This window comes from Dipodomys spectabilis, unplaced genomic scaffold (genome assembly GCF_019054845.1).
Source record: "Dipodomys spectabilis isolate Male_0828 unplaced genomic scaffold, ASM1905484v1 ptg000394l, whole genome shotgun sequence".
Taxonomy (NCBI): Eukaryota; Metazoa; Chordata; class Mammalia; order Rodentia; family Heteromyidae; genus Dipodomys; species Dipodomys spectabilis.
The window spans coordinates 1,110,259-1,120,509 of record NW_024871071.1 but is presented as its reverse complement, the minus strand read 5'-3'; positions in this window follow the sequence as shown (position 1 = coordinate 1,120,509).

Genomic DNA, 10,251 nt, shown 5'->3' with positions numbered 1-10,251 from the left:
AGAAAAGCAGAGGGAATTCTGCCATTCCTTACTCAAGGTCCCTCCTAGGTTTCAGTGCCATTATGTTAGGTTTAGCTGGTAGGAAGCTACATGTGTCTTCGGGCAGAAAAAAAAGCAAAGTTTATTCCCAAATGCTGGTTCCATATGTGGTGGAGGTGCACATAGAAAGGGCCAACACCTGGTGGGATTGGGATTATGTAGGGAGAGGGGGAGTGGCTGGGTAAGAGGAGTGGCCATGGCAGATACAGAGTCACCTCAGAGTCTGAGAATCTCCTGTGGTTGGAAGGAGGCATGACCCGGGCAGTCCAGGATGTGACCTCAGAGAAAGGGGAGGTAACTGCCCCCCCCCCAGGTGTGCCAGTCACCTGGGCAACAGAGGTGCTAGGCAGAGACTTCTAGAGTAGGGTATGTGAGTCTTGCATGGAAAATAGGGGGGTGGGAGGGAGAAATTTATGTGCAGATTTGTACACAGACTCACCAGGAGAAAAGCGGCCCTCTCAGGTGGACCAAACAAATACCAATCTTAGTATTATATATATTTATATACATTTTAGTAAATGTTATTAATAACCTATTATATTTAATTAGTCTGTTATATGCATGTAGGGTGGAAGATCACTCAAGTGAACAAGCAGTCCCAGCTATAAAAGGACTTAGCACAGGTCTTCACTGTAAATGTTACAGTTCTGTATTTACACTTCTGTAAATGCTAGCAAGGCTAATCAGTGAGGAGTTATAATATATGATGAAAGCCTTTTGAATATTCATTCACATACAGTAAATGCCTAAGGTACACTGTCAGGGTACTTTGAATAAAATGAAATGCCTTTCCTCTTTCCCCCAAAAATACTCCAGCTACAAAGACAAGTGCTTCTTCCTTACTGTCCATAGTGAAGAACTAGTTTCTTTTTTTCAGTCTGCCCATATTTGGTAGTAAATTAGATAAAAATTACTGGGGGAAAAATGACATTGAAAAAGATATACAGAATATAAGGTTATTTTTAAACACTGAAATCACTCACAGTCACAGGTGAAAGCAGGGTCTCGTGAATTTGAGTGGGTGCGAGTGCGCGCACACGCTAATCCTAGGACTTGAATGCATGGCCTAGGTGCTAGGAAAATGGAGAAAGGAAGGAAACAGGTCAGATTTAACTTTCCATAGGCAAGGACTGTTTATTGAGATATAGTAGTGAGGGGCACAGCCTTTTCACAGGCTTGTGGACTGTGTGAAGAACTGGGACAGGAGTTGGTTTTATGGCATCTGAACAAGGAGACAGTGTTATATGAGTTTAGTATGGGGGTGTGTGTGACTGCAGGTGTGGGCAGAGAATAGGGTAAGTATTCCCTTATTCAAGGTCTCAAGCTTTTTTAATGTTCAAACAGTTCTACATTTGTCTAGCTTAGACAGTTTGACCTTCACAAGATACAGGTTTTAGTCTTTGAACCTCTTACCCCTTTCCTGGCCTCAGAGCATTATAGGCTAGGCACGCAATGGAATGTTTACAGCTAGGCTCAAGTCAGATTGCCCTGCCTGTGTCAGGCAGTCTGAGCATATCTTTGCCTGGTATCTGTATGCACCTGGGAAAACAGGATGGGGTCAATACTTCATATTTCATCTTTGCATACCTAGAAAGAATGGCCCAAGAGGGGAGAGGCAAGTCTTTCACTAGGCACTGTCCCTGAGCTGCTTTTGCTCAAGGCTAGTGCTCTACCACTTGAACCACAGCTCCACTTTCAGCTTTCTTTGTAGTTTAATGGAGATGAGTCTCACAGACTTTCCTACCCAGGCTATTCCTTAACTGCCACCCTCAGATTCAGCCTACTGAGTAGCTATGATTACAAGTGTAAGCCACTGCTGTCCCATGAATTTTTATGCCCAGCTATCCTAGAAGCTCCTCTTCTTAAGTAGCTTAAGGTTACAAGCTTGAGCTACTACACCTATCTCTGTTGTCACAAGTTTTTAATTAAACCTATGTCATCAATATTAACTGCTAGCAAAAAATTTGCTTGCTGCATTCCTGCTTTTCACTGAAATATTAATATCCAAAAATGTTTGTAGAAAGTTATGCCATCTAATTTGCTAATTCTAAGGCTTTCAGACTTATAATAAGCCATACTACCCTCATCCTAGGGTGTCCATTCTGCAGTAGAGCTATCAGAGCTCAGTTCAGCCTCCATAACCATATGAGCCAATTCACTTAGTAATATCTCTGTCATATGTGTGTATATATATTTCCTATACATTCTGTCTTTAATATACCTGGACTGAAAGCTGGCACTGGTGGCTCTTGTCTGTAATCCTAACTATTCAGGAGGCTGAGATCTGAAGGACAGTTTGAAACCAGCCTAGATAGGAAAGACCTTGAAACTCTTATCTCCAGTTGGAAGTGGAACTGTGGCTCAAATGGGGCTAGGCTTGAACAAAACAGCTAAAGAACAGCACCTAGGACCTGAGTTCAAGCCCCAGAGCCAACACACACACAGAACCGTGACTGATGACTGATAACAGCCTTCTTGCTGGCAGAGTTCTAAAGTATACAGTGTATCATATAATAAGAGATAGAGCACATACATATCTTTGTATCTTCTGCTTTTTCCCTCTTTTTTTTTGTGGGTCATGGGGCCTGAACTCTTTGCCTGGGCGCTGTCCCTCAGCTCTTCAGCTCAAGTCTAGTGCTCTACCACTTGAGCCACAGTGCCACTTCCAGTTTTCCCTCTACTTTTAAACTACCAATATTCAGTAATGAATACTCCACTTTGATGATCTTATACCATTCTTAGCTCCCAAAGATCTTACCTCTACAATAGATTGTTTCCCATTTCTTGATACCGTACAACTGGCTTTAAGCTTCAACATAAGTTTTGGAGGGACAAAACTATGTTCAAACTATAGTATATAGGAATTAATTGAAAGCTAACACTTAAATAGAAAGTTGAACATCATTGCTCATAGCTGTGCTAGTCACAATAATCAAAAGGTACAAACAACCCAATGTCCATTGACATACAAGTAGATAAATAAAATTTGGCATATGTGTGTTCATGTCTGTATGTATATATGGCTATGAGTATGTATTGAGAAGTATATAAAAGATGTGATTAAGTTGAATATAATTTACAATTTTATCTAAAGGCTTTTCTAAGGTCAGAATTTAATAACATACTGATGATGAACTAGCCCCCAATTCTCTATATCTGTAACAATGAGGCTGTTATGTGGATATTGTTCTATTCTTTGCAACATTTGCAGTAAACTAGCTTAAGGAAATTTATTTATAAAAGTAACTGTTAGTATGCTATTCATTGTGTTAAGCTTTTGACTACTTGGGAAACTTAAGTCTTAACCAAGTCAGAGTTCATTTGACCATTTGTTTGTGTCAAGGTCTGTTAATGACCACTGTGACTAAGTATGTAGAGCTGTGATACTGATAGTTGCTGGTTTCCTTGTATATTTGGTGTATTTCTGATCCCAAGTTTGTAAGCTGAGGATACAAAGCTGAGGAAGGCACTACACCAAGCAGATACCCTCTAAATTAATGATAGAACCCTATTACAAGACAGGGAACATAGTTTTTAATTTTAACAGGAAAGATTAATAGCCTAACATTGCTCTCAATCTTAATTAGTATCTTAAATTTCTGTATGCAAAAAAATAGCTAGTGTTTGTTGTTCTATTTGATGCTGGCCCTGGAGCTTGAACTCAGGACCTGGACACTGTCCCTGAATGTTTTTGCTCAAGGCTAGCACTCTACCACTTAAGCCAAAACTTTACTTCTGCCTTTTTTGGTAGTTAATTAATGACCAAAGTCTCACTGACTTTTCTTCCTTGGGCTACCTTTTTTTTTTTTTCCCCTGGTCATGAGGCTTGAACCCTGGGCCTGGGGGCTGTCCCTGAGCTCTTCAGTTCAAGGTAAGCACTCTACCACTTGAGCCACAGCACCGTTTCCAGATTTCTGGTAGCTAATTGGAGATAAGAGTCTCATAGACTTTCCTGCCCTGGCTGGCTTTGAACCATGATCCTCAGATCTCAGCCTCCTGAGTAGCTAGGATTACAGGTGTAAGCTACCAACACTTGGCTAGATTTTTTAATCAATTGCTGTTTACAATTTTTATCACATCTATTCTTAGTCTTTTGTCATTGCAGAGTTGATCACCCTCTGGAGCATTGACGGTGAGCCTCACAAGGGATGTACCTTGTAAGTACTAAGTTGTTAAACTTTTCTAACAATGAATTCTAGGTAAGCCCGCTCTGTTGCTTAAGTGTTAGGAAAGACTCTGAAACTCTTATCTCCAGCTAGAAGTAGAGCTGTGGTTCAAATGGGACTAGCCTTGAGCAAAACAGCTAAAGAATAGCACCTAGGACCTGAGTTCAAGCCCCAGAACCAACATACATAAACACACACACACACACACACACACACACACACACACACACACACCCATGACTGATGACTGATAACAGCTGGCAAAGTTCTAAAGTGGTACAATACATCATATAATAGGAGAACACATACATATCTTTGTATCTTCTGCTCTTTTTACCTGCCAAAAAGAGCCAGTGGCTCTCACCTGTAATCTTAGCTACTCAGGAAGCTAAGATCTGAGGACTGAAGTTCAAAGCCAGCCCTGGCAGGAAAGTCCATGAGACTCCAATTAACTACCAAAACAAAAACATAAAACAGAAGTAGAAAAAAAAAAAAAACAGAAGTAGAGCTCAATTGGTAGAGTGCTAGACTTGAGCAGAAAAGCACAGGGACAGTGCCCAGGCCCTGATTGCAAGCCCAGGACTGGAACAAAAAAATCCTCAAAAACTGGTTATGTTGTAAGGTGAATCCAGTCAGTGAGATACAGAGAAGACACATTTTGAAAGATTGAATTGGAACTCTTTATTGGAAGGTTGGCATCTGCAAGTGGATTATTGTCATAAGAACCTGCAGCCCTGCACATACATTCAACAGTGTTAGAAATCTGAGCCATGGGAGCAAGAGAGGAGAGAAAGAGCAGAAAAGCAATACCAACAACCCAGATCAACCCTAATAAAGTGGGACACCATGAAGACTGGGGCAGAGCCAGGAAGCAGGACCCAGCACATAAGGCCTGACATGATGGTGTCTGCACCTTAGGAAAGCTTTGCATAGAGAATGCTCTGATTCTGCCTTGATTACCTCCCTAAATGGCTTGATTCTGAGTAGCCTCTAAATGTATCTCCAAATGGAAAGTTGAATCATATCTTCCATTGATGGAAAAGTTATGCTGGTACCTGACCTTGTACCTGAGTATTTCCATATAAGGTCTGCTTTTGCTGGGTTTGAGTGCCTCTGCACCAAGCATGTGGTTTTTGTCTTTTAAAAGCTTTGTGGGGCTGGGAAGGTGGCTCAGTGGTAGAGCATGTATGAGGCCCTGGGTTTAATTCCTCAGCACCACATAAGCAAAAAGAAAAAAAGCTAGAAGTGGCGCTGTGGCTCAAGTGGTAGAGCGTTAGCCTTGAGCTGAAGAGCTGAGGGACAGTGCCCAGGCCCCATGACCCGACCGAAAAAAAAGAAAAAAAAAGCTTTGTGTTAGGCACTGGTGGCTCATGCCTGTAATCCTGGCTACTCAGGAGGCTGAGATCTGAGGATCATGGTTCAAAGCCAGCCTGGACAAGGAGTCTGTGAGACTCTTATCTCCAATTAACCACCAGAAAACTGAAAGTAGCACTGTGGCTCAAGTGGTAGAAGCATTCACCTTAGCTGAAGAGCTCAGAGACAGCGCCCAGGCCCAGAGTTCAAGCCCTATAATGGACAAAAAAAAAAGCTTTGTGTAAGCTGTTCAGGGCTGCAGGTCTTTGAGACAGGAGTCTGACTGCAGACACCAGCCTTTTAATAAAGTCTCCCAATTCTACCCCTCAAAATGTGGCTTCTCTATTTCTCATGGATGGATTCACCTCAAAACATTAGAAAGCCAGCAACTGCACGTGGACTCATGCCCCAAATGTAGTTATTACAAAGCTTATTAAGGCAAAAACCACATCAAGGCAGATGTCACACTGTATGGGGAATAGTAAAGCATATTTTACTGAAGCAAAGCAAGTTATCTAAGTGTTAGACTTTAATTAGGTAACCAAGAAGAGAACAGCACATGGTATCCAGGCAGGAGAGAAAAGTTTACTTCCAGAACTGCTGGCCCTAGCACAAGTTGGATACTGCACGTGGCCAAAAGGGGCTGAGTAGTGAAGAGGTGCAGCCAGGTGAGGGAAGGTGTGGCCAGGTAGAGGGAAGGTGTGGCCATGCCTAATGAAGATGTGACCTCAGAGTGTGGGACCCTCCCATAGTCTACTGGGAGGCATGACCAGGGGCAATCTAGGATGTGACCTCAGAGAAGGGGATGACTGCTTGGGGTCTTCCTGGACAGACCTTACAGTAAAAGGGAACAATCAAGGACCACCAAGGGCCAGTATTCTCTGGAGCAAAACTTTTCTGGAGCTAAACAACCTATGACACATGTGCAATTCAGAGGATATTGCCTCTACAGAGCTTAACAACCCATAACACAGCTGTAATTCAAAGAAAGTGCTATATCACTTCTAAAGCTCATGGAACTGGGTGAAAATTTCCCATCTATTGAGACCACAACATGGCAGTGAGGACAAGAAGGCATTACTTAGATCTGGTATCCATTTCAACAGGAGCACTATTCTTGTTTCAAAGAGAGCAACCAGATGCACTCCTTCCTGAGAGATGCATTTATCCCCCCAACATTTAACATTTGTTTGGCAGGACATATGCCTTCTTGAGAAGTGCTCCCCCAAAACACAAACAACCTCTTGCCCAAAATGTAAACAACCAGAATGGTAAACAAGAGCCAGAAACATAGTGTACCAACACCAAGAATGATTGAGAGCAAAGATGAACTCCTAGCTTTTCCTATCTTTAAGTTAGACCACCTGCCTTTACCATATAAATACCCCTGACAGCCAAAGAGCTATGTGTCTCTCTCCCTTTGAGAATACCTACTCTGTTAGAGTGGGCCTTCTCCTTTTTGCTTTTCTGTTTTTTTTTTTTTTCTTGTCTGATTGCATGCTTTCTTACTCAAGAAAGCTCCACCAAGTTTTCTTACAATTTTGACTTTGTCACCCAGAGGTGAGGATTAGTGAAGTTTTCCTTTAAAAGTAGGAACTATTCACTTAGGGTTCTTGACTTTGAGTGCAGGCAAGCAGACAAACAGACAAAGTAATGATAATAAGAAAATGGACAAGTAATGATGATAAGAAAATGTGGTGGAGGGACTGGGAAGGTGGCTTAGTGGTAGAGTGCTTGCCTTGCATGCCTGAGGCCCTGGGTTCGATTTCTCAGCACCACATAAGCAAAAAGAAAAAAGCCGGAAGTGGTGCTGTGGCTCAAGTGGTAGAGCACTAGCCTTGGGCTGAAGAGCTGAGGGACAGCGCCCAGGCCCAGAGTTCAGGCCTCACGACCGGACCGAAAAAAAAAAAAGAAAGAAAATGTGGTGGAGCTTTATTGAGCAAGTAAACAAGCAGGCAAGCAGAAAAACAGACAAAAGGCAGACAGACAAACAGAAGTGAAGCCAGATATACTAGCGAAAAATGAGGTATGATCAGCTAACAGCAAATACAGGAGATATTCCTTCATGTATTTTCCTTAAGATTAAGGGAACAAAGTCATTTTAGGGGAAATGAAGCTGGTAGATACAGAGAAAAGTGAAGTAAGGCGGTCAGGTCTGTCAGGGGCCATATTGGCCACATGGTGTTTGGTAGGGTCTGGCATCTTGTCTTCATGCTGGGAGAAGGAAACCCCCACCCATCACCCACCTCCCAGGTGATGGGTATGCCCAGATCCTCGGAGGCAGGTGGGTTCTCGGCTGATAGGTTATTGAATCTGTCACTCCAGTGCCTGGGATTGGGAATTTCCTGTGGGCCTGCCCGCTGCACTGACCCTATTTAGGCTCAGACCAGCACAGGTGCCATTACATCATGCCATGTGTATCTCTGTGATCCTGTCCTGTGTCCTGTATCCTGGCTCATCTCTGTCAGTATTATACCACCTTTGTTCCTAAGCTCCACCCACACCTGAGCTTCTCCCATTCCTGGAGTTCCTGCCCTACAGCTAGCCCCTCCCTCTGTCTGCCCTGACCCACCTGAGCTCCCTCACTTCCTTCCCCCAGACCGTCCTGCTACCTGGATGAGGACGGAGGCCATGTGCTCCCTCTTGGGGAAATATGGCTCCTCTAATAAACCTTATAATAATCTTTCTCCTGTGCCTGCCTGCCTCTGTGTGGTCCCCTGGGATGGATGTGTGGGATCCTTCAATCTCCAGTCATCATGGAGTCAAAATTCAGCTCTCCATTAGAACTAGTTTGTTGTTATTGCTTTTGTTCTTTTTTTCTCTCTATCCTGTTTCCTAGCTGTGTCGTGTGTATTTGAGGGCTGCAGGACTTTGTAACAACAGGCGGCCTGCAGACTGTTAGTGTTATAATAAAGACTCCAATATTCCATCTACCTAAATGTGGCTTCTGGGATAATTCGCCTCACAACAAGATGCATTCTTACCTGGAAACTCAGAGAATAATACCAGGTATGGTTAGAGCAAAGGCACCTCGCTTTGCATAACTTAAAGCCAGAATCCCTGCCTTTACCCTATAAATACTCCAACAGCCTAAGGAGCTGGGTGTCTCTGTCTAGATGTCTCCATATGTGTGGATCTGTCTCTCTCTGGGTCTGAGTCTGTGTGTGTGCGCGTGCGGGTCCCTATGAGAACACCCACACTCTGCTAGAGTGTGCCCCTGCCCTTCTGTTTGTCTGCTTTGTCTGTTTGTCTGCTTGCCTGCTTGTTTACTTACTCAATAAAGCTCTGCCACATTTTCTTACCATTGTGAAGTCAAGGGCAATTGAAGTCAAGGGCCTTAAGTGAAGAGTTTCTTTATTTAAAGGGAAGCTTCACTAAACTTACCTTTGTCCAGTGACAGAAAGGCAGGGGCATACTCTAGAGTGTGGATACTTTCTTAAGGAGATAGAGACACACAGAGATAGAGAGAGAAAAAGAGACCCAGAAAGAGACACACAGCTCCTTGAGTTGTTGGGATATTTACAAAGGTAGGAGGTCTGTCATCAAAGTTATGTAAAGATAGGTGCTTTGTCTTTTCTCTAAACACACAGGTAAGACTGCAGCCTGCCATAAAACAGATCCTTATCCTTAAAATAAGGAGGCACCCTGCTATTTGCATTTTGGGGAGACATTTTTCTCCAGAAGGCATACATCCTGTCAGACAAGTGTTAATTCTTGGTGTGAGGAATGCGTTCTGTTGTCTCTCTTTGAAGCAAAGATGGCACTTCTATGTTTCTAAGTACCATATTTCTGAGTTGCCTTCACTAGGCTTCATTTTCCTCAGGTTATCCTGTTTCATTTCCCCCTAAACATCTTTGGTCCTTTAATCTTAAGGGAAGTATATGAAGGAATATCTCCTGTATTGGTGTAAGTTTATCACATCTCATTTTCTCCCTGTCTATTTTGCTTCATTTACCCTAAAATGACTTTGTTCCCTCAATCTTTTTTTTTTTTTTTTTTTGGGGGGGGTCCGATTGTGGGGCCTGAACTCTGGGCCTGGGCGCTGTTCCTCAGCTCTTCAGCTCAAGGCTAGCACTCTACCACCTGAGCCACAGCGCCACTTCTGGCTTTTTTCTTTTTGCTTATGTGTTGCTGAATCGAACCCAGGGCCTCATGCATGCAAGGCAAGTGCTCTACCACTAAGCCACCTTCCCAGCCCCTGTTTCCTTAATCTTTTTTTTGGGGGGGAGGGGTCTGGTCATGGGGTCTGAACTCTGGGCCTGGGCACTGTCCCTCAGCTCTTCAGATCAAGGCAAGTGCTCTACCACTTGAGCCACAGCACCACTTCCAGCTTTTTTTTTCTGCTTATGTGGTGCTTATGTGGGCCTCATGCATGCAAGGCAAGGGCTCTACCACTGAGCCACCTTCCCAGCCCCTGTTCCCTTAATCTTAAGGGAAGTATATGAAAGAATATGTCCTGTATTTGGTGTCCTGTATTGGTGTCATTTTCTCTAGTTTATCCAGCTTCAACTTATCCAGAAATTCTTATTCTGCAACTGATCAAAGGACCCTAAGTGAAGAGTCCCTTCTTTTAGAGAGAAACTTAACAATCCTCCTGCATCCAGTGACAGGGATACAAGAAAATTGATAAGGATAAATACTTGTAACCTAGTTTGTTCTTGACTTAGATATAGAAAGAATAAAGCAGACCAGT